This window comes from Stegodyphus dumicola, chromosome 7, assembly GCF_044657685.1.
Source record: "Stegodyphus dumicola isolate Sdum_Otavi_A_Nest chromosome 7, ASM4465768v1".
Classification (NCBI taxonomy): domain Eukaryota; kingdom Metazoa; phylum Arthropoda; class Arachnida; order Araneae; family Eresidae; genus Stegodyphus; species Stegodyphus dumicola.
Genome location: NC_140774.1, coordinates 140,893,048 through 140,918,771, shown reverse-complemented (window position 1 = coordinate 140,918,771; position 25,724 = coordinate 140,893,048). Strand labels below are relative to the sequence as shown.

General features: G+C 33.2%; 8 non-coding genes across 8 annotated transcripts; all 8 read right to left on the bottom strand.

Moving 5' to 3' along the window:
* Positions 1-3,256: 3,256 nt before the first annotated feature.
* Positions 3,257-3,329, bottom strand: TRNAV-AAC (transfer RNA valine (anticodon AAC)). The gene has a single exon. It is a non-coding gene; the product is annotated as a tRNA-Val (tRNA).
* A 4,718-nt stretch (positions 3,330-8,047) lies between these two features.
* On the bottom strand, positions 8,048-8,120 carry TRNAV-AAC (transfer RNA valine (anticodon AAC)). Its single transcript has one exon. It is a non-coding gene; the product is annotated as a tRNA-Val (tRNA).
* A 91-nt stretch (positions 8,121-8,211) lies between these two features.
* TRNAV-AAC (transfer RNA valine (anticodon AAC)) lies at positions 8,212-8,292 on the bottom strand. Its single transcript has one exon. It is a non-coding gene; the product is annotated as a tRNA-Val (tRNA).
* A 4,714-nt stretch (positions 8,293-13,006) lies between these two features.
* TRNAV-AAC (transfer RNA valine (anticodon AAC)) lies at positions 13,007-13,079 on the bottom strand. The gene has a single exon. It is a non-coding gene; the product is annotated as a tRNA-Val (tRNA).
* Positions 13,080-13,170: 91 nt separating this feature from the next.
* TRNAV-AAC (transfer RNA valine (anticodon AAC)) lies at positions 13,171-13,251 on the bottom strand. Its single transcript has one exon. It is a non-coding gene; the product is annotated as a tRNA-Val (tRNA).
* A 4,712-nt stretch (positions 13,252-17,963) lies between these two features.
* TRNAV-AAC (transfer RNA valine (anticodon AAC)) lies at positions 17,964-18,036 on the bottom strand. Its single transcript has one exon. It is a non-coding gene; the product is annotated as a tRNA-Val (tRNA).
* A 4,893-nt stretch (positions 18,037-22,929) lies between these two features.
* Positions 22,930-23,002, bottom strand: TRNAV-AAC (transfer RNA valine (anticodon AAC)). The gene has a single exon. It is a non-coding gene; the product is annotated as a tRNA-Val (tRNA).
* A 91-nt stretch (positions 23,003-23,093) lies between these two features.
* TRNAV-AAC (transfer RNA valine (anticodon AAC)) lies at positions 23,094-23,174 on the bottom strand. The gene has a single exon. It is a non-coding gene; the product is annotated as a tRNA-Val (tRNA).
* Positions 23,175-25,724: the final 2,550 nt, after the last annotated feature.

Sequence of the window (25,724 nt, the reverse complement as noted above, 5' to 3'; positions counted from 1 at the left end):
ACCTTCGATTCTCTTTCGTCCCGCACGAGCATCTTAAACAAAGGTGCACCGTCGCGAAAAGGTTAAGCATTAGTTAGGGTTAGCATTAGTATCAGTTATCAGTAAAGGCACTCGAGACAAATCATTAGGGGACTGAAAACAAGGATTGGACGTTTTACACGACACAGGTACGTTTGCTGGTGATTTTCATTTAAAGTATTATTTGATTCATTGAAGAATCGGGATTTACTAGCATACATATATTTTACGCTAATTTATCGAACTTTTGGTTGAAAACTCAGGGATATAAAAGCTTTGCGTTGCCACTTTGCAAAGTGCAAGATATTTCTGTTACAAAATTAATCAAAATACTCGGCAATTTAAAAGAAGTGTGTTACCACTCGCCAAAACGTTAAACGAATTTAATAAACATTCAGGGATTTAAGAGAAATATGTGTTGCCTCTATCCGAATTAAAATATTATCTTCCAAGCATCAGTAAGTTGTCGTTCAACGAAGTGGGGATATTTCATTTTTTTCATTCAAATTTATTCTGTTATAATTTAACAAATTAAGAAATTTAAAAGCAGTAAGCAAAAGTTCATTTAAATTGTTATTAATTTCTATATAAAAAATTACACTAACAGATTTCATTAAAATCATCTTTCTCTATATATACAAAGAAGAGTGTCCGTTTGTTTGTTTGTGTGCGCGTAATTTATAGAAAGATTACGATTTATCACGATCTTGAAGAAATTTTGCGAAGTTCACATTCATAACCAAAGGAAGTTATTAAGATTTATAAGATTTCGAAGAAATTTCTAAGAAATTAAAAGATTTCGGAAAATCACCCTACGGAGTCACTACTCAAAGAATTTGACATTCATTGTAGGTTCAGGTCGCCGTTGTTGAGTTTTCGCTATCAGTGAAAATCATAATGCTAAGTGAAAAATTTATAATTTTTTAACGAATATAAAAATTAATGCTTTCTACATAGTTTCAAATTTGAAATCGCATCACTAATCTCAACAGTCACATCAAACTTGCGTTCCCTTTTTTAGTTCTTACTAACACTGGTAGATGGCGCCATGTTCTTATGTTTTTCCTGATGAGAACAGTGTAGACTGTAGAAGATTTTTGTAGAAGATTAAAGGGCTTCTCTAAAATCCCTTTTTTTACGAATCTTTCAGAAACGGAGAAGAAAGTGGTAGAGAAGGACGAAGATTTTCGGAAAGCTCATTTCCGGAGGAGGGAGAAATTAAAAAAAAAAAAATACAGAATTAAGGAAAATTCTGTACGCCAAAGGGGCGTTTTTAACGATTTCTGTATTACCTTAATATATTAAATATCATATTCTTCTCACTAAAACCATAAAATTCAGTTCAACAACAATAACGCAAAATAATTTTAAAATGAGCATATCTTTAGAATTTCCACTACACAGTCTCGTGCGCAGGAAATTCCCCCCCCATACAGTGCTGCCATTGCTCGCTCTGAAATCGTTGAGTTTGTTAATCAAAAATTTGTTAAAGTGTTACAAAATATGAAATCGATAAAAAACAGATTCCAAATTTGGGCTTTCAGATGCCATATTCAGGTGGAAACGTACGTTATTCAAAATTTAATGGCTCTAACTACCGTTGCCTTAGCACAATGCAATCATATATACATTCATGCAGATTCTTCATCATGTAATTTCTTTAAATATAATTAATGGCTCTAATATTTGGTGGCAATAATTTGAAAAGTGAACCGACATTTTCAATGAACCAACGAAAATCCCAAAACAAAATTAAGAGTCCTTCTGGGGAAAAAATTGCCCCTTTGGACTAAAACGACATAACCGATAACAAAGCAAGTATCAGTTCTTACTAAAACCATTACAGGGAGCCGTGCAGTTAGTTCTACAACAATACAGTTGAAGCCTGGTAAAATTTTATAGAATTCATCTTGAACCAGAACATTGCTGTTTACGTGAAATCTCGAAAAACTTTCCCCATTCCCATAAATGAAGCCTTTTCACTCTGCGTAAACCACAAGCAACGTCGGGTACTTCAGATTGTATGTAACATTAATTATTACGAACATTATTATCATGTGTATCTGTATATTACAGGAATTTTCAGTTATTAATATTTTATTCAATGCGGTATTTTCCCATGGATGTGAAAAATTAAACAAATTAATTTATTTTCAGTGTTTAAGAACTTGGTCCCTAAAGTAAGTTTTTAAAAACTTTACAAAAATTTATTTGATAAGAGATAATTTAAAAAAAAAAAAAAAAAAAAAAAACTTGTGGTAGTTTAATACAATTTTTTTCCGAAATTCATTTGCGAGTTTTGGCACAAAAATTGCTTAAATGCTTCTTAAAATCTTCTAACTTATCGATTTTAAAATATTACGTCGATTAATTTCTACACGCTTATCTGGTATTTTTATATGCAATTGGGCCAGTCTTTATTATTTACGATATTAACACGTCAAGTGTGAAGTCAGTCACCGATGGCTGACAGATCGGATAGCTTCGGTGACTGATGACTGACAGCACACTTGTCGTTTAGGCTTCTTCAGTTACTGTTGACTGGCGATATGCAAGCAGCTTAAAAAATTATATACTTCTCAGATCTATCTTATAACAAATTCTAGCTAGAATATCGATGAAACCGGATATCGACGGTTAACGGAAAGGACAATAAAACTAATTTCATTAGTTCAAACTCGCATTAAAAGAGGTAAATCTGAAATTTTATATAAACGTAAGTGCATTTTCAAATTTCGAAGTCATTTCTTTATATAAGTTTATTAACTTCATATCTACGGTGAGTTTAAATGATAACGGCTTTTGCGCGAAAATCTGAGGAACACTCTAAAAATTATTAAAAAAAATTAGATTTGCACCCACCACATTCCGAACATGGGACTTTCCGTGTGTTAAGCGGATGTGATAACCACTACATCATGAGTGCACGTGTTAGATGTATCCCCAGTCAGTTAAAAATATAAACACTTGCTTTCTAAAAATTCAATTAATGCTCTATTATACACATTCAGTTCAAAATATAAATACTTGCTTTTCAAAAGAAAAATTAGCACTGTCATTTAAAAACTTAGGGTTGTACCCACCAGGTTTTGAACCTGGGACCTTCCGCGTGTTAGGCGGATGTGATAACCACTGCACTACGTGCACACATACAAGATGATCTTATTAACTTTCATTTGATAGTATAAATACTTGCTTTTCAAAAATAAATTTAGTAGTTTAAATAAAAAGTTGACGTTGTACACACCAGGTTTCGAACCTGGGACCTTCCGCGTGTTAGGCGGATGTGATAACCACTACACCATGGGTACACGTGCGAGATGTTCTTATTAACAATCATTTCATAGTACAAATACGTGCTTTTCAAAAGTAAATTTAGTACTGTCAATTAAAAAGTTTATTGTGTTCTTTTTATTAATTTTAAAGTGTATTGATGGATTTTATCAATTAAAACTTTGGAATAATTTGAATAGCGCTTCCGAAAATTATTTTAGAAGATAAGCCATTTTTTAACCCCTTCGAGCCGGGTAGCGAAAACGCGCGCTTATGGCGGAGGCCGGCAGTGTCTTCCCCGAGCGTCTCTCCAAGGCCGAGGGCTTTTTTACTACTAAGCCTAAATCCATGAAATTTCCGAAGTATCAACGCATTGTTTAATAATGCTCTATAGAGTATTTAAACGGCTTATGCTTTATAGAAATTTATATATATATACTTTAATTACCTTATTTCTTGTTTAAATGCATATTTTACACATTTTATTTTAATTACTCACCATTTTATGACTTTTAACATTATATATCTGAAAACTAAATATATTACTTAAAATTCTCATTTCGTATGAAAAATTTTAAAACAGGGATCTACACACAGTCCTACGTTACATTCCTTGAACTCGTAATAACTCATTTGCCGTTTTGGAGGATTTTTCCGGGAATGTGAACAAACGAAGCACCGTCGTCTCATTTTCTTATCAGTCTCTTCTGAACAAAGTTTTGGAAAATGTCTTTCAGTTAGTTTTTCAGAATCAATATCAGAATATCAGAATTTCAGAATCAATATCTGAAATATTTTGCATCATTTCTGCTATTTCATGCTCTGTTAAACATTTTCGACGCTTCGACATTGAAACGATAAAAACAGAAAGAATTCACGTCTAACAAGATCTAATTATTTTCTAAAAACTGAACTGTAAACCGAAATACTCGACGCTTTAGCGCATATAAAACTTCTACTTACAATAAACAACTACCACGTGCGAATAAAGTGCAATTTAAAGAGACGTCATAAATCACGCCATTCGGAAACATTTAGTTCCCCGTTTGTTTATATAATAAAAAACACGTGTACGTGAGTCATGCTTCTCTCATTTCGAGTAGAATGTCTAATGTACATGTATCTGAAACCATATGGACATACAGTGCCATCTTGTGGCATAAATTATAGTTTGAAAAACGTTCCAAGGTACTGGCACAAATACGTGACATTCGGTAGAAAACGCAACTTTTCTCTGGCACGCCTGCGTGTCGGCCGGTAGATAAGTGCGTTCGTTGCTGGCACGTATACGTGACAGTCGGCGCGAAGGGGTTAAGTCTATTTTCGTGTAAAATAAAGAAAAAATGTTTTAAGGGCTAATTTTAACATATATAAGAGCTCAAGTAATAATCTAAAATGATACCAAAAATTACGATGCTAGAAGCGAAACTTTTGTTTTTCTCATTTTTGTTTTAAAATTAGGCTTAGCGATGCAAAACCTCCGTCCTGTACGATGACTACCTTCGATATTTTCTTTCGTCCCGCACGAGCATCTTAAACAAAGGTGCACCGTCGCGAAAAGGTTAAGCATTAGTTAGGGTTAGCATTAGTATCAGTTATCAGTAAAGGCACTCGAGACAAATCATTAGGGGACTGAAAACAAGGATTGGACGTTTTACACGACACAGGTACGTTTGCTGGTGATTTTCATTTAAAGTATTATTTGATTCATTGAAGAATCGGGATTTACTAGCATACATATATTTTACGCTAATTTATCGAACTTTTGGTTGAAAACTCAGGGATATAAAAGCTTTGCGTTGCCACTTTGCAAAGTGCAAGATATTTCTGTTACAAAATTAATCAAAATACTCGGCAATTTAAAAGAAGTGTGTTACCACTCGCCAAAACGTTAAACGAATTTAATAAACATTCAGGGATTTAAGAGAAATATGTGTTGCCTCTATCCGAATTAAAATATTATCTTCCAAGCATCAGTAAGTTGTCGTTCAACGAAGTGGGGATATTTCATTTTTTTCATTCAAATTTATTCTGTTATAATTTAACAAATTAAGAAATTTAAAAGCAGTAAGCAAAAGTTCATTTAAATTGTTATTAATTTCTATATAAAAAATTACACTAACAGATTTCATTAAAATCATCTTTCTCTATATATACAAAGAAGAGTGTCCGTTTGTTTGTTTGTGTGCGCGTAATTTATAGAAAGATTACGATTTATCACGATCTTGAAGAAATTTTGCGAAGTTCACATTCATAACCAAAGGAAGTTATTAAGATTTATAAGATTTCGAAGAAATTTCTAAGAAATTAAAAGATTTCGGAAAATCACCCTACGGAGTCACTACTCAAAGAATTTGACATTCATTGTAGGTTCAGGTCGCCGTTGTTGAGTTTTCGCTATCAGTGAAAATCATAATGCTAAGTGAAAAATTTATAATTTTTTAACGAATATAAAAATTAATGCTTTCTACATAGTTTCAAATTTGAAATCGCATCACTAATCTCAACAGTCACATCAAACTTGCGTTCCCTTTTTTAGTTCTTACTAACACTGGTAGATGGCGCCATGTTCTTATGTTTTTCCTGATGAGAACAGTGTAGACTGTAGAAGATTTTTGTAGAAGATTAAAGGGCTTCTCTAAAATCCCTTTTTTTACGAATCTTTCAGAAACGGAGAAGAAAGTGGTAGAGAAGGACGAAGATTTTCGGAAAGCTCATTTCCGGAGGAGGGAGAAATTAAAAAAAAAAAATACAGAATTAAGGAAAATTCTGTACGCCAAAGGGGCGTTTTTAACGATTTCTGTATTACCTTAATATATTAAATATCATATTCTTCTCACTAAAACCATAAAATTCAGTTCAACAACAATAACGCAAAATAATTTTAAAATGAGCATATCTTTAGAATTTCCACTACACAGTCTCGTGCGCAGGAAATTCCCCCCCCATACAGTGCTGCCATTGCTCGCTCTGAAATCGTTGAGTTTGTTAATCAAAAATTTGTTAAAGTGTTACAAAATATGAAATCGATAAAAAACAGATTCCAAATTTGGGCTTTCAGATGCCATATTCAGGTGGAAACGTACGTTATTCAAAATTTAATGGCTCTAACTACCGTTGCCTTAGCACAATGCAATCATATATACATTCATGCAGATTCTTCATCATGTAATTTCTTTAAATATAATTAAGGGCTCTAATATTTGGTGGCAATAATTTGAAAAGTGAACCGACATTTTCAATGAACCAACGAAAATCCCAAAACAAAATTAAGAGTCCTTCTGGGGAACAAATTGCCCCTTTGGACTAAAACGACATAACCGATAACAAAGCAAGTATCAGTTCTTACTAAAACCATTACAGGGAGCCGTGCAGTTAGTTCTACAACAATACAGTTGAAGCCTGGTAAAATTTTATAGAATTCATCTTGAACCAGAACATTGCTGTTTACGTGAAATCTCGAAAAACTTTCCCCATTCCCATAAATGAAGCCTTTTCACTCTGCGTAAACCACAAGCAACGTCGGGTACTTCAGATTGTATGTAACATTAATTATTACGAACATTATTATCATGTGTATCTGTATATTACAGGAATTTTCAGTTATTAATATTTTATTCAATGCGGTATTTTCCCATGGATGTGAAAAATTAAACAAATTAATTTATTTTCAGTGTTTAAGAACTTGGTCCCTAAAGTAAGTTTTTAAAAACTTTACAAAAATTTATTTGATAAGAGATAATTTAAAAAAAAAAAAAAAAAAAAAAAAACTTGTGGTAGTTTAATACAATTTTTTTCCGAAATTCATTTGCGAGTTTTGGCACAAAAATTGCTTAAATGCTTCTTAAAATCTTCTAACTTATCGATTTTAAAATATTACGTCGATTAATTTCTACACGCTTATCTGGTATTTTTATATGCAATTGGGCCAGTCTTTATTATTTACGATATTAACACGTCAAGTGTGAAGTCAGTCACCGATGGCTGACAGATCGGATAGCTTCGGTGACTGATGACTGACAGCACACTTGTCGTTTAGGCTTCTTCAGTTACTGTTGACTGGCGATATGCAAGCAGCTTAAAAAATTATATACTTCTCAGATCTATCTTATAACAAATTCTAGCTAGAATATCGATGAAACCGGATATCGACGGTTAACGGAAAGGACAATAAAACTAATTTCATTAGTTCAAACTCGCATTAAAAGAGGTAAATCTGAAATTTTATATAAACGTAAGTGCATTTTCAAATTTCGAAGTCATTTCTTTATATAAGTTTATTAACTTCATATCTACGGTGAGTTTAAATGATAACGGCTTGTGCGCGAAAATCTGAGGAACACTCTAAAAATTATTAAAAAAAATTAGATTTGCACCCACCACATTCCGAACATGGGACTTTCCGTGTGTTAAGCGGATGTGATAACCACTACATCATGAGTGCACGTGTTAGATGTATCCCCAGTCAGTTAAAAATATAAACACTTGCTTTCTAAAAATTAAATTAATGCTCTATTATACACAATCAGTTCAAAATATAAATACTTGTTTTTCAAAAGAAAAACTAGCACTGTCATTTAGAAACTTAGGGCTGTACCCACCAGGTTTCGAACCTGGGACCTTCCGCGTGTTAGGCGGATATGATAACCACTACACCATGTGCACACATACAAGATGATCTTATTAACTTTCATTTGATAGTATAAATACTTGCTTTTCAAAAATAAATTTAGTAGTTTAAATAAAAAGTTGACGTTGTACACACCAGGTTTCGAACCTGGGACCTTCCGCGTGTTAGGCGGATGTGATAACCACTACACCATGGGTACACATGCGAGATGTTGTTATTAACAATCATTTCATAGTATAAATATTTCTTTTCAAAAATAAATTTAGTATTGTCAAATAAAAAGTTGAGATTGTACCCACCAGGTTTCGAACCTGGGACCTTGGGACCTTCCGCGTGTTAGGCGGATGTGATAACCACTACACCATGGGTACACATGCGAAATGTTCTTATTAACAATCATTTCATAGTACAAATACGTGCTTTTCAAAAGTAAATTTAGTACTGTCAATTAAAAAGTTTATTGTGTTCTTTTTATTAATTTTAAAGTGTATTGATGGATTTTATCAATTAAAACTTTGGAATAATTTGAATAGCGCTTCCGAAAATTATTTTAGAAGATAAGCAATTTTTTAAACCCTTCGAGCCGGGTAGCGAAAACGCGCGCTTATCGCGGAGGCCGGCAGTGTCTTCCCCGAGCGTCTCTCCAAGGCCGAGGGCTTTTTTACTACTAAGCCTAAATCCATGAAATTTCCGAAGTATCAACGCATTGTTTAATAATGCTCTATAGAGTATTTAAACGGCTTATGCTTTATAGAAATTTATATATATATACTTTAATTACCTTATTTCTTGTTTAAATGCATATTTTACACATTTTATTTTAATTACTCACCATTTTATGACTTTTAACATTATATATCTGAAAACTAAATATATTACTTAAAATTCTCATTTCGTATGAAAAATTTTAAAACAGGGATCTACACACAGTCCTACGTTACATTCCTTGAACTCGTAATAACTCATTTGCCGTTTTGGAGGATTTTTCCGGGAATGTGAACAAACGAAGCACCGTCGTCTCATTTTCTTATCAGTCTCTTCTGAACAAAGTTTTGGAAAATGTCTTTCAGTTAGTTTTTCAGAATCAATATCAGAATATCAGAATTTCAGAATCAATATCTGAAATATTTTGCATCATTTCTGCTATTTCATGCTCTGTTAAACATTTTCGACGCTTCGACATTGAAACGGTAAAAACAGAAAGAATTCACGTCTAACAAGATCTAATTATTTTCTAAAAACTGAACTGTAAACCGAAATACTCGACGCTTTAGCGCATATAAAACTTCTACTTACAATAAACAACTACCACGTGCGAATAAAGTGCAATTTAAAGAGACGTCATAAATCACGCCATTCGGAAACATTTAGTTCCCCGTTTGTTTATATAATAAAAAACACGTGTACGTGAGTCATGCTTCTCTCATTTCGAGTAGAATGTCTAATGTACATGTATCTGAAACCATATGGACATACAGTGCCATCTTGTGGCATAAATTATAGTTTGAAAAACGTTCCAAGGTACTGGCACAAATACGTGACATTCGGTAGAAAACGCAACTTTTCTCTGGCACGCCTGCGTGTCGGCCGGTAGATAAATGCGTTCGTTGCTGGCACGTATACGTGACAGTCGGCGCGAAGGGGTTAAGTCTATTTTCGTGTAAAATAAAGAAAAAATGTTTTAAGGGCTAATTTTAACATATATAAGAGCTCAAGTAATAATCTAAAATGATACCAAAAATTACGATGCTAGAAGCAAAACTTTTGTTTTTCTCATTTTTGTTTTAAAATTAGCCTTAGCGATGCAAAACCTCCGTCCTGTACGGTGACTACCTTCGATTCTCTTTCGTCCCGCACGAGCATCTTAAACAAAGGTGCGCCGTCGCGAAAAGGTTAAGCTTTAGTTAGGGTTAGCATTAGTATCAGTTATCAGTAAAGGCATTCGAGACAAATCATTAGGGGACTGAAAACAAGGATTGGACGTTTTACACGACACAGGTACGTTTGCTGGTGATTTTCATTTAAAGTATTATTTGATTCATTGAAGAATCGGGATTTACTAGCATACATATATTTTACGCTAATTTATCGAACTTTTGGTTGAAAACTCAGGGATATAAAAGCTTTGCGTTGCCACTTTGCAAAGTGCAAGATATTTCTGTTACAAAATTAATCAAAATACTCGGCAATTTAAAAGAAGTGTGTTACCACTCGCCAAAACGTTAAACGAATTTAATAAACATTCAGGGATTTAAGAGAAATATGTGTTGCCTCTATCCGAATTAAAATATTATCTTCCAAGCATCAGTAAGTTGTCGTTCAACAAAGTGGGGATATTTCATTTTTTTCATTCAAATTTATTCTGTTATAATTTAACAAATTAAGAAATTTAAAAGCAGTAAGCAAAAGTTCATTTAAATTGTTATTAATTTCTATATAAAAAATTACATTAACAGATTCCATTAAAATCATGTTTCTCTATATATACAAAGAAGAGTGTCCGTTTGTTTGTTTGTGTGCGCGTAATTTATAGAAAGATTACGATTTATCACGATCTTGAAGAAATTTTGCGAAGTTCACATTCATAATCAAAGGAAGTTATTAAGATTTATAAGGTTTCGAAGAAATTTCTAAGAAATTAAAAGATTTCGGAAAATCACCCTACGGAGTCAATACTCAAAGAATTTGACATTCATTGTAGGTTCAGGTCGCCGTTGTTGAGTTTTCGCTATCAGTGAAAATCATAATGCTAAGTGAAAAATTTATAATTTTTTAACGAATATAAAAATTAATGCTTTCTACATAGTTTCAAATTTGAAATCGCATCACTAATCTCAACAGTCACATCAAACTTGCGTTCCCTTTTTTAGTTCTTACTAACACCGGTAGAGGGCGCCATGTTCTTATGTTTTTCCTGATGAGAACTGTGTAGACTGTAGAAGATTTTTGTAGAAGATTAAAGGGCTTCTCTAAAATCCCTTTTTTTACGAATCTTTCAGAAACGGAGGAGAAAGTGGTAGAGATGGACGAAGATTTTCGGAAAGCTCATTTCCGGAGGGGGGAGAAATTAAAAAAAAAAAAATACAAAATTAAGGAAAATTCTGTACGCCAAAGGGGCGTTTTTAACGATTTCTGTATTACCTTAATATATTAAATATCATATTCTTCTCACTAAAACCATAAAATTCAGTTCAACAACAATAACGCAAAATAATTTTAAAATGAGCATATCTTTAGAATTTCCACTACACAGTCTCGTGCGCAGGAAATCCCCCCCCCATACAGTGCTGCCATTGCTCGCTCTGAAATCGTTGAGTTTGTTAATCAAAAATTTGTTAAAGTGTTACAAAATATGAAATCGATAAAAAACAGATTCCAAATTTGGGCTTTCAGATGCCATATTCAGGTGGAAACGTACGTTATTCAAAATTTAATGGCTCTAACTACCGTTGCCTTAGCACAATGCAATCATATATACATTCATGCAGATTCTTCATCATGTAATTTCTTTAAATATAATTAAGGGCTCTAATATTTGGTGGCAATAATTTGAAAAGTGAACCGACATTTTCAATGAACCAACGAAAATCCCAAAACAAAATTAAGAGTCCTTCTGGGGAACAAATTGCCCCTTTGGACTAAAACGACATAACCGATAACAAAGCAAGTATCAGTTCTTACTAAAACCATTACAGGGAGCCGTGCAGTTAGTTCTACAACAATACAGTTGAAGCCTGGTAAAATTTTATAGAATTCATCTTGAACCAGAACATTGCTGTTTACGTGAAATCTCGAAAAACTTTCCCCATTCCCATAAATGAAGCCTTTTCACTCTGCGTAAACCACAAGCAACGTCGGGTACTTCAGATTGTATGTAACATTAATTATTACGAACATTATTATCATGTGTATCTGTATATTACAGGAATTTTCAGTTATTAATATTTTATTCAATGCGGTATTTTCCCATGGATGTGAAAAATTAAACAAATTAATTTATTTTCAGTGTTTAAGAACTTGGTCCCTAAAGTAAGTTTTTAAAAACTTTACAAAAATTTATTTGATAAGAGATAATTTAAAAAAAAAAAAAAAAAAAAAACTTGTGGTAGTTTAATACAATTTTTTTCCGAAATTCATTTGCGAGTTTTGGCACAAAAATTGCTTAAATGCTTCTTAAAATCTTCTAACTTATCGATTTTAAAATATTACGTCGATTAATTTCTACACGCTTATCTGGTATTTTTATATGCAATTGGGCCAGTCTTTATTATTTACGATATTAACACGTCAAGTGTGAAGTCAGTCACCGATGGCTGACAGATCGGATAGCTTCGGTGACTGATGACTGACAGCACACTTGTCGTTTAGGCTTCTTCAGTTACTGTTGACTGGCGATATGCAAGCAGCTTAAAAAATTATATACTTCTCAGATCTATCTTATAACAAATTCTAGCTAGAATATCGATGAAACCGGATATCGACGGTTAACGGAAAGGACAATAAAACTAATTTCATTAGTTCAAACTCGCATTAAAAGAGGTAAATCTGAAATTTTATATAAACGTAAGTGCATTTTCAAATTTCGAAGTCATTTCTTTATATAAGTTTATTAACTTCATATCTACGGTGAGTTTAAATGATAACGGCTTGTGCGCGAAAATCTGAGGAACACTCTAAAAATTATTAAAAAAAATTAGATTTGCACCCACCACATTCCGAACATGGGACTTTCCGTGTGTTAAGCGGATGTGATAACCACTACATCATGAGTGCACGTGTTAGATGTATCCCCAGTCAGTTAAAAATATAAACACTTGCTTTCTAAAAATTAAATTAATGCTCTATTATACACAATCAGTTCAAAATATAAATACTTGTTTTTCAAAAGAAAAATTAGCACTGTCATTTAGAAACTTAGGGCTGTACCCACCAGGTTTCGAACCTGGGACCTTCCGCGTGTTAGGCGGATATGATAACCACTACACCATGTGCACACATACAAGATGATCTTATTAACTTTCATTTGATAGTATAAATACTTGCTTTTCAAAAATAAATTTAGTAGTTTAAATAAAAAGTTGACGTTGTACCCACCAGGTTTCGAACCTGGGACCTTCCGCGTGTTAGGCGGATGTGATAACCACTACACCATGGGTACACATGCGAGATGTTGTTATTAACAATCATTTCACAGTATAAATATTTCTTTTCAAAAATAAATTTAGTATTGTCAAATAAAAAGTTGAGATTGTACCCACCAGGTTTCGAACCTGGGACCTTGGGACCTTCCGCGTGTTAGGCGGATGTGATAACCACTACACCATGGGTACACATGCGAAATGTTCTTATTAACAATCATTTCATAGTACAAATACGTGCTTTTCAAAAGTAAATTTAGTACTGTCAATTAAAAAGTTTATTGTGTTCTTTTTATTAATTTTAAAGTGTATTGATGGATTTTATCAATTAAAACTTTGGAATAATTTGAATAGCGCTTCCGAAAATTATTTTAGAAGATAAGCAATTTTTTAAACCCTTCGAGCCGGGTAGCGAAAACGCGCGCTTATCGCGGAGGCCGGCAGTGTCTTCCCCGAGCGTCTCTCCAAGGCCGAGGGCTTTTTTACTACTAAGCCTAAATCCATGAAATTTCCGAAGTATCAACGCATTGTTTAATAATGCTCTATAGAGTATTTAAACGGCTTATGCTTTATAGAAATTTATATATATATACTTTAATTACCTTATTTCTTGTTTAAATGCATATTTTACACATTTTATTTTAATTACTCACCATTTTATGACTTTTAACATTATATATCTGAAAACTAAATATATTACTTAAAATTCTCATTTCGTATGAAAAATTTTAAAACAGGGATCTACACACAGTCCTACGTTACATTCCTTGAACTCGTAATAACTCATTTGCCGTTTTGGAGGATTTTTCCGGGAATGTGAACAAACGAAGCACCGTCGTCTCATTTTCTTATCAGTCTCTTCTGAACAAAGTTTTGGAAAATGTCTTTCAGTTAGTTTTTCAGAATCAATATCAGAATATCAGAATTTCAGAATCAATATCTGAAATATTTTGCATCATTTCTGCTATTTCATGCTCTGTTAAACATTTTCGACGCTTCGACATTGAAACGGTAAAAACAGAAAGAATTCACGTCTAACAAGATCTAATTATTTTCTAAAAACTGAACTGTAAACCGAAATACTCGACGCTTTAGCGCATATAAAACTTCTACTTACAATAAACAACTACCACGTGCGAATAAAGTGCAATTTAAAGAGACGTCATAAATCACGCCATTCGGAAACATTTAGTTCCCCGTTTGTTTATATAATAAAAAACACGTGTACGTGAGTCATGCTTCTCTCATTTCGAGTAGAATGTCTAATGTACATGTATCTGAAACCATATGGACATACAGTGCCATCTTGTGGCATAAATTATAGTTTGAAAAACGTTCCAAGGTACTGGCACAAATACGTGACATTCGGTAGAAAACGCAACTTTTCTCTGGCACGCCTGCGTGTCGGCCGGTAGATAAGTGCGTTCGTTGCTGGCACGTATACGTGACAGTCGGCGCGAAGGGGTTAAGTCTATTTTCGTGTAAAATAAAGAAAAAATGTTTTAAGGGCTAATTTTAACATATATAAGAGCTCAAGTAATAATCTAAAATGATACCAAAAATTACGATGCTAGAAGCAAAACTTTTGTTTTTCTCATTTTTGTTTTAAAATTAGCCTTAGCGATGCAAAACCTCCGTCCTGTACGGTGACTACCTTCGATTCTCTTTCGTCCCGCACGAGCATCTTAAACAAAGGTGCGCCGTCGCGAAAAGGTTAAGCTTTAGTTAGGGTTAGCATTAGTATCAGTTATCAGTAAAGGCATTCGAGACAAATCATTAGGGGACTGAAAACAAGGATTGGACGTTTTACACGACACAGGTACGTTTGCTGGTGATTTTCATTTAAAGTATTATTTGATTCATTGAAGAATCGGGATTTACTAGCATACATATATTTTACGCTAATTTATCGAACTTTTGGTTGAAAACTCAGGGATATAAAAGCTTTGCGTTGCCACTTTGCAAAGTGCAAGATATTTCTGTTACAAAATTAATCAAAATACTCGGCAATTTAAAAGAAGTGTGTTACCACTCGCCAAAACGTTAAACGAATTTAATAAACATTCAGGGATTTAAGAGAAATATGTGTTGCCTCTATCCGAATTAAAATATTATCTTCCAAGCATCAGTAAGTTGTCGTTCAACAAAGTGGGGATATTTCATTTTTTTCATTCAAATTTATTCTGTTATAATTTAACAAATTAAGAAATTTAAAAGCAGTAAGCAAAAGTTCATTTAAATTGTTATTAATTTCTATATAAAAAATTACACTAACAGATTCCATTAAAATCATGTTTCTCTATATATACAAAGAAGAGTGTCCGTTTGTTTGTTTGTGTGCGCGTAATTTATAGAAAGATTACGATTTATCACGATCTTGAAGAAATTTTGCGAAGTTCACATTCATAATCAAAGGAAGTTATTAAGATTTATAAGGTTTCGAAGAAATTTCTAAGAAATTAAAAGATTTCGGAAAATCACCCTACGGAGTCAATACTCAAAGAATTTGACATTCATTGTAGGTTCAGGTCGCCGTTGTTGAGTTTTCGCTATCAGTGAAAATCATAATGCTAAGTGAAAAATTTATAATTTTTTAACGAATATAAAAATTAATGCTTTCTACATAGTTTCAAATTTGAAATCGCATCACTAATCTCAACAGTCACATCAAACTTGCGTTCCCTTTTTTAGTTCTTACTAACACCGGTAGAGGGCGCCATGTTCTTATGTTTTTCCTGATGAGAACTGTGTAGACTGTAGAAGATTTTTGTAGAAGATTAAAGGGCTTCTCTAAAATCCCTTTTTTTACGAATCTTTCAGAAACGGAGGAGAAAGTGGTAGAGATGGACGAAGATTTTCGGAAAGCTCATTTCCGGAGGGGGGAGAAATTAAAAAAAAAAAAATACAAAATTAAGGAAAATTCTGTACGCCAAAGGGGCGTTTTTAACGATTTCTGTATTACCTTAATATATTAAATATCATATTCTTCTCACTAAAACCATAAAATTCAGTTCAACAACAATAACGCAAAATAATTTTAAAATGAGCATATCTTTAGAATTTCCACTACACAGTCTCGTGCGCAGGAAATTCCCCCCCCCCCATACAGTGCTGCCATTGCTCGCTCTGAAATCGTTGAGTTTGTTAATCAAAAATTTGTTAAAGTGTTACAAAATATGAAATCGATAAAAAACAGATTCCAAATTTGGGCTTTCAGATGCCATATTCAGGTGGAAACGTACGTTATTCAAAATTTAATGGCTCTAACTACCGTTGCCTTAGCACAATGCAATCATATATACATTCATGCAGATTCTTCATCATGTAATTTCTTTAAATATAATTAAGGGCTCTAATATTTGGTGGCAATAATTTGAAAAGTGAACCGACATTTTCAATGAACCAACGAAAATCCCAAAACAAAATTAAGAGTCCTTCTGGGGAACAAATTGCCCCTTTGGACTAAAACGACATAACCGATAACAAAGCAAGTATCAGTTCTTACTAAAACCATTACAGGGAGCCGTGCAGTTAGTTCTACAACAATACAGTTGAAGCCTGGTAAAATTTTATAGAATTCATCTTGAACCAGAACATTGCTGTTTACGTGAAATCTCGAAAAACTTTCCCCATTCCCATAAATGAAGCCTTTTCACTCTGCGTAAACCACAAGCAACGTCGGGTACTTCAGATTGTATGTAACATTAATTATTACGAACATTATTATCATGTGTATCTGTATATTACAGGAATTTTCAGTTATTAATATTTTATTCAATGCGGTATTTTCCCATGGATGTGAAAAATTAAACAAATTAATTTATTTTCAGTGTTTAAGAACTTGGTCCCTAAAGTAAGTTTTTAAAAACTTTACAAAAATTTATTTGATAAGAGATAATTTTAAAAAAAAAAAAAAAACTTGTGGTAGTTTAATACAATTTTTTTCCGAAATTCATTTGCGAGTTTTGGCACAAAAATTGCTTAAATGCTTCTTAAAATCCTCTAACTTATCGATTTTAAAATATTACGTCGATTAATTTCTACACGCTTATCTGGTATTTTTATATGCAATTGGGCCAGTCTTTATTATTTACGATATTAACACGTCAAGTGTGAAGTCAGTCACCGATGGCTGACAGATCGGATAGCTTCGGTGACTGATGACTGACAGCACACTTGTCGTTTAGGCTTCTTCAGTTACTGTTGACTGGCGATATGCAAGCAGCTTAAAAAATTATATACTTCTCAGATCTATCTTATAACAAATTCTAGCTAGAATATCGATGAAACCGGATATCGACGGTTAACGGAAAGGACAATAAAACTAATTTCATTAGTTCAAACTCGCATTAAAAGAGGTAAATCTGAAATTTTATATAAACGTAAGTGCATTTTCAAATTTCGAAGTCATTTCTTTATATAAGTTTATTAACTTCATATCTACGGTGAGTTTAAATGATAACGGCTTTTGCGCGAAAATCTGAGGAACACTCTAAAAATTATTAAAAAAAATTAGATTTGCACCCACCACATTCCGAACATGGGACTTTCCGTGTGTTAAGCGGATGTGATAACCACTACATCATGAGTGCACGTGTTAGATGTATCCCCAGTCAGTTAAAAATATAAACACTTGCTTTCTAAAAATTAAATTAATGCTCTATTATACACATTCAGTTCAAAATATAAATACTTGCTTTTCAAAAGAAAAATTAGCACTGTCATTTAAAAACTTAGGGTTGTACCCACCAGGTTTCGAACCTGGGACCTTCCGCGTGTTAGGCGGATGTGATAACCACTGCACCATGTGCACACATACAAGATGATCTTATTAACTTTCATTTGATAGTATAAATACTTGCTTTTCAAAAATAAATTTAGTAGTTTAAATAAAAAGTTGACGTTGTACACACCAGGTTTCGAACCTGGGACCTTCCGCGTGTTAGGCGGATGTGATAACCACTACACCATGGGTACACATGCGAGATGTTCTTATTAACAATCATTTCATAGTATAAATATTTCTTTTCAAAAATAAATTTAGTATTGTCAAATAAAAAGTTGAGATTGTACCCACCAGGTTTCGAACCTGGGACCTTGGGACCTTCCGCGTGTTAGGCGGATGTGATAACCACTACACCATGTGTACACATGCGAAATGTTCTTATTAACAATCATTTCATAGTACAAATACGTGCTTTTCAAAAGTAAATTTAGTATTGTCAATTAAAAAGTTTATTGTGTTCTTTTTATTAATTTTAAAGTGTATTGATGGATTTTATCAATTAAAACTTTGGAATAATTTGAATAGCGCTTCCGAAAATTATTTTAGAAGATAAGCAATTTTTTAACCCCTTCGAGCCGGGTAGCGAAAACGCGCGCTTATCGCGGAGGCCGGCAGTGTCTTCCCCGAGCGTCTCTCCAAGGCCGAGGGCTTTTTTACTACTAAGCCTAAATCCATGAAATTTCCGAAGTATCAACGCATTGTTTAATAATGCTCTATAGAGTATTTAAACGGCTTATGCTTTATAGAAATTTATATATATATACTTTAATTACCTTATTTCTTGTTTAAATGCATATTTTACACATTTTATTTTAATTACTCACCATTTTATGACTTTTAACATTATATATCTGAAAACTAAATATATTACTTAAAATTCTCATTTCGTATGAAAAATTTTAAAACAGGGATCTACACACAGTCCTACGTTACATTCCTTGAACTCGTAATAACTCATTTGCCGTTTTGGAGGATTTTTCCGGGAATGTGAACAAACGAAGCACCGTCGTCTCATTTTCTTATCAGTCTCTTCTGAACAAAGTTTTGGAAAATGTCTTTCAGTTAGTTTTTCAGAATCAATATCAGAATATCAGAATTTCAGAATCAATATCTGAAATATTTTGCATCATTTCTGCTATTTCATGCTCTGTTAAACATTTTCGACGCTTCGACATTGAAACGGTAAAAACAGAAAGAATTCACGTCTAACAAGATCTAATTATTTTCTAAAAACTGAACTGTAAACCGAAATACTCGACGCTTTAGCGCATATAAAACTTCTACTTACAATAAACAACTACCACGTGCGAATAAAGTGCAATTTAAAGAGACGTCATAAATCACGCCATTCGGAAACATTTAGTTCCCCGTTTGTTTATATAATAAAAAACACGTGTACGTGAGTCATGCTTCTCTCATTTCGAGTAGAATGTCTAATGTACATGTATCTGAAACCATATGGACATACAGTGCCATCTTGTGGCATAAATTATAGTTTGAAAAACGTTCCAAGGTACTGGCACAAATACGTGACATTCGGTAGAAAACGCAACTTTTCTCTGGCACGCCTGCGTGTCGGCCGGTAGATAAGTGCGTTCGTTGCTGGCACGTATACGTGACAGTCGGCGCGAAGGGGTTAAGTCTATTTTCGTGTAAAATAAAGAAAAAATATTTTAAGGGCTAATTTTAACATATATAAGAGCTCAAGTAATAATCTAAAATGATACCAAAAATTACGATGCTAGAAGCAAAACTTTTGTTTTTCTCATTTTTGTTTTAAAATTAGCCTTAGCGATGCAAAACCTCCGTCCTGTACGGTGACTACCTTCGATTCTCTTTCGTCCCGCACGAGCATCTTAAACAAAGGTGCGCCGTCGCGAAAAGGTTAAGCTTTAGTTAGGGTTAGCATTAGTATCAGTTATCAGTAAAGGCATTCGAGACAAATCATTAGGGGACTGAAAACAAGGATTGGACGTTTTACACGACACAGGTACGTTTGCTGGTGATTTTCATTTAAAGTATTATTTGATTCATTGAAGAATCGGGATTTACTAGCATACATATATTTTACGCTAATTTATCGAACTTTTGGTTGAAAACTCAGGGATATAAAAGCTTTGCGTTGCCACTTTGCAAAGTGCAAGATATTTCTGTTACAAAATTAATCAAAATACTCGGCAATTTAAAAGAAGTGTGTTACCACTCGCCAAAACGTTAAACGAATTTAATAAACATTCAGGGATTTAAGAGAAATATGTGTTGCCTCTATCCGAATTAAAATATTATCTTCCAAGCATCAGTAAGTTGTCGTTCAACAAAGTGGGGATATTTCATTTTTTTCATTCAAATTTATTCTGTTATAATTTAACAAATTAAGAAATTTAAAAGCAGTAAGCAAAAGTTCATTTAAATTGTTATTAATTTCTATATAAAAAATTACACTAACAGATTCCATTAAAATCATCTTTCTCTATATATACAAAGAAGAGTGTCCGTTTGTTTGTTTGTGTGCGCGTAATTTATAGAAAGATTACGATTTATCACGATCTTGAAGAAATTTTGCGAAGTTCACATTCATAACCAAAGGAAGTTATTAAGATTTATAAGGTTTCGAAAAAATTTCTAAGAAATTAAAAGATTTCGGAAAATCACCCTACGGAGTCAATACTCAAAGAATTTGACATTCATTGTAGGTTCAGGTCGCCGTTGTTGAGTTTTCGCTATCAGTGAAAATCATAATGCTAAGTGAAAAATTTATAATTTTTTAACGAATATAAAAATTAATGCTTTCTACATAGTTTCAAATTTGAAATCGCATCACTAATCTCAACAGTCACATCAAACTTGCGTTCCCTTTTTTAGTTCTTACTAACACCGGTAGAGGGCGCCATGTTCTTATGTTTTTCCTGATGAGAACTGTGTAGACTGTAGAAGATTTTTGTAGAAGATTAAAGGGCTTCTCTAAAATCCCTTTTTTTACGAATCTTTCAGAAACGGAGGAGAAAGTGGTAGAGATGGACGAAGATTTTCGGAAAGCTCATTTCCGGAGGGGGGAGAAATTAAAAAAAAAAAAAAAAATACAAAATTAAGGAAAATTCTGTACGCCAAAGGGGCGTTTTTAACGATTTCTGTATTATCTTAATATATTAAATATCATATTCTTCTCACTAAAACCATAAAATTCAGTTCAACAACAATAACGCAAAATAATTTTAAAATGAGCATATCTTTAGAATTTCCACTACACAGTCTCGTGCGCAGGAAATTCCCCCCCCCCATACAGTGCTGCCATTGCTCGCTCTGAAATCGTTGATTTTGTTAATCAAAAATTTGTTAAAGTGTTACAAAATATGAAATCGATAAAAAACAGATTCCAAATTTGGGCTTTCAGATGCCATATTCAGGTGGAAACGTACGTTATTCAAAATTTAATGGCTCTAACTACCGTTGCCTTAGCACAATGCAATCATATATACATTCATGCAGATTCTTCATCATGTAATTTCTTTAAATATAATTAAGGGCTCTAATATTTGGTGGCAATAATTTGAAAAGTGAACCGACATTTTCAATGAACCAACGAAAATCCCAAAACAAAATTAAGAGTCCTTCTGGGGAACAAATTGCCCCTTTGGACTAAAACGACATAACCGATAACAAAGCAAGTATCAGTTCTTACTAAAACCATTACAGGGAGCCGTGCAGTTAGTTCTACAACAATACAGTTGAAGCCTGGTAAAATTTTATAGAATTCATCTTGAACCAGAACATTGCTGTTTACGTGAAATCTCGAAAAACTTTCCCCATTCCCATAAATGAAGCCTTTTCACTCTGCGTAAACCACAAGCAACGTCGGGTACTTCAGATTGTATGTAACATTAATTATTACGAACATTATTATCATGTGTATCTGTATATTACAGGAATTTTCAGTTATTAATATTTTATTCAATGCGGTATTTTCCCATGGATGTGAAAAATTAAACAAATTAATTTATTTTCAGTGTTTAAGAACTTGGTCCCTAAAGTAAGTTTTTAAAAACTTCACAAAAATTTATTTGATAAGAGATAATTTTTTAAAAAAAAAAAAAAAAAAAACTTCTTGTAGTTTAATACAATTTTTTTCCGAAATTCATTTGCGAGTTTTGGCACAAAAATTGCTTAAATGCTTCTTAAAATCCTCTAACTTATCGATTTTAAAATATTACCTCGATTAATTTCTACACGCTTATCTGGTATTTTTATATGCAATTGGGCCACTCTTTATTATTTACGATATTAACACGTCAAGTGTGAAGTCAGTCACCGATGGCTGACAGTTCGGATAGCTTCGGTGACTGATGACTGACAGCACACTTGTCGTTTAGTCTTCTTCAGTTACTGTTGACTGGCGATATGCAAGCAGCTTAAAAAATTATATACTTCTCAGATCTATCTTATAACAAATTCTAGCTAGAATATGGATGAAACCGGATATCGACGGTTAACGGAAAGGACAATAAAACTAATTTCATTAGTTCAAACTCGCATTAAAAGAGGTAAATCTGAAATTTTATATAAACGTAAGTGCATTTTCAAATTTCGAAGTCATTTCTTTATATAAGTTTATTAACTTCATATCTACGGTAAGTTTAAATGATAACGGCTTGTGCGCGAAAATCTGAGGAACACTCTAAAAATTATTAAAAAAAATTAGAGTTGCACCCACCACATTCCGAACATGGGACTTTCCGTGTGTTAAGCGGATGTGATAACCACTACATCATGAGTGCACGTGTTAGATATATCCCCAGTCAGTTAAAAATATAAACACTTGCTTTCTAAAAATTAAATTAATGCTCTATTATACACATTCAGTTCAAAATATAAATACTTGCTTTTCAAAAGAAAAATTAGCACTGTCATTTAAAAACTTAGGGTTGTACCCACCAGGTTTCGAACCTGGGACCTTCCGCGTGTTAGGCGGATGTGATAACCACTGCACCATGTGCACACATACAAGATGATCTTATTAACTTTCATTTGATAGTATAAATACTTGCTTTTCAAAAATAAATTTAGTAGTTTAAATAAAAAGTTGACGTTGTACACACCAGGTTTCGAACCTGGGACCTTCCGCGTGTTAGGCGGATGTGATAACCACTACACCATGGGTACACATGCGAGATGTTCTTATTAACAATCATTTCATAGTATAAATATTTCTTTTCAAAAATAAATTTAGTATTGTCAAATAAAAAGTTGAGATTGTACCCACCAGGTTTCGAACCTGGGACCTTGGGACCTTCCGCGTGTTAGGCGGATGTGATAACCACTACACCATGGGTACACATGCGAAATGTTCTTATTAACAATCATTTCATAGTACAAATACGTGCTTTTCAAAAGTAAATTTAGTACTGTCAATTAAAAAGTTTATTGTGTTCTTTTTATTAATTTTAAAGTGTATTGATGGATTTTATCAATTAAAACTTTGGAATAATTTGAATAGCGCTTCCGAAAATTATTTTAGAAGATAAGCAATTTTTTAAACCCTTCGAGCCGGGTAGCGAAAACGCGCGCTTATCGCGGAGGCCGGCAGTGTCTTCCCCGAGCGTCTCTCCAAGGCCGAGGGCTTTTTTACTACTAAGCCTAAATCCATGAAATTTCCGAAGTATCAACGCATTGTTTAATAATGCTCTATAGAGTATTTAAACGGCTTATGCTTTATAGAAATTTATATATATATACTTTAATTACCTTATTTCTTGTTTAAATGCATATTTTACACATTTTATTTTAATTACTCACCATTTTATGACTTTTAACATTATATATCTGAAAACTAAATATATTACTTAAAATTCTCATTTCGTATGAAAAATTTTAAAACAGGGATCTACACACAGTCCTACGTTACATTCCTTGAACTCGTAATAACTCATTTGCCGTTTTGGAGGATTTTTCCGGGAATGTGAACAAACGAAGCACCGTCGTCTCATTTTCTTATCAGTCTCTTCTGAACAAAGTTTTGGAAAATGTCTTTCAGTTAGTTTTTCAGAATCAATATCAGAATATCAGAATTTCAGAATCAATATCTGAAATATTTTGCATCATTTCTGCTATTTCATGCTCTGTTAAACATTTTCGACGCTTCGACATTGAAACGGTAAAAACAGAAAGAATTCACGTCTAACAAGATCTAATTATTTTCTAAAAACTGAACTGTAAACCGAAATACTCGACGCTTTAGCGCATATAAAACTTCTACTTACAATAAACAACTACCACGTGCGAATAAAGTGCAATTTAAAGAGACGTCATAAATCACGCCATTCGGAAACATTTAGTTCCCCGTTTGTTTATATAATAAAAAACACGTGTACGTGAGTCATGCTTCTCTCATTTCGAGTAGAATGTCTAATGTACATGTATCTGAAACCATATGGACATACAGTGCCATCTTGTGGCATAAATTATAGTTTGAAAAACGTTCCAAGGTACTGGCACAAATACGTGACATTCGGTAGAAAACGCAACTTTTCTCTGGCACGCCTGCGTGTCGGCCGGTAGATAAGTGCGTTCGTTGCTGGCACGTATACGTGACAGTCGGCGCGAAGGGGTTAAGTCTATTTTCGTGTAAAATAAAGAAAAAATGTTTTAAGGGCTAATTTTAACATATATAAGAGCTCAAGTAATAATCTAAAATGATACCAAAAATTACGATGCTAGAAGCGAAACTTTTGTTTTTCTCATTTTTGTTTTAAAATTAGGCTTAGCGATGCAAAACCTCCGTCCTGTACGATGACTACCTTCGATTCTCTTTCGTCCCGCACGAGCATCTTAAACAAAGGTGCACCGTCGCGAAAAGGTTAAGCATTAGTTAGGGTTAGCATTAGTATCAGTTATCAGTAAAGGCACTCGAGACAAATCATTAGGGGACTGAAAACAAGGATTGGACGTTTTACACGACACAGGTACGTTTGCTGGTGATTTTCATTTAAAGTATTATTTGATTCATTGAAGAATCGGGATTTACTAGCATACATATATTTTACGCTAATTTATCGAACTTTTGGTTGAAAACTCAGGGATATAAAAGCTTTGCGTTGCCACTTTGCAAAGTGCAAGATATTTCTGTTACAAAATTAATCAAAATACTCGGCAATTTAAAAGAAGTGTGTTACCACTCGCCAAAACGTTAAACGAATTTAATAAACATTCAGGGATTTAAGAGAAATATGTGTTGCCTCTATCCGAATTAAAATATTATCTTCCAAGCATCAGTAAGTTGTCGTTCAACGAAGTGGGGATATTTCATTTTTTTCATTCAAATTTATTCTGTTATAATTTAACAAATTAAGAAATTTAAAAGCAGTAAGCAAAAGTTCATTTAAATTGTTATTAATTTCTATATAAAAAATTACACTAACAGATTTCATTAAAATCATCTTTCTCTATATATACAAAGAAGAGTGTCCGTTTGTTTGTTTGTGTGCGCGTAATTTATAGAAAGATTACGATTTATCACGATCTTGAAGAAATTTTGCGAAGTTCACATTCATAACCAAAGGAAGTTATTAAGATTTATAAGATTTCGAAGAAATTTCTAAGAAATTAAAAGATTTCGGAAAATCACCCTACGGAGTCACTACTCAAAGAATTTGACATTCATTGTAGGTTCAGGTCGCCGTTGTTGAGTTTTCGCTATCAGTGAAAATCATAATGCTAAGTGAAAAATTTATAATTTTTTAACGAATATAAAAATTAATGCTTTCTACATAGTTTCAAATTTGAAATCGCATCACTAATCTCAACAGTCACATCAAACTTGCGTTCCCTTTTTTAGTTCTTACTAACACCGGTAGAGGGCGCCATGTTCTTATGTTTTTCCTGATGA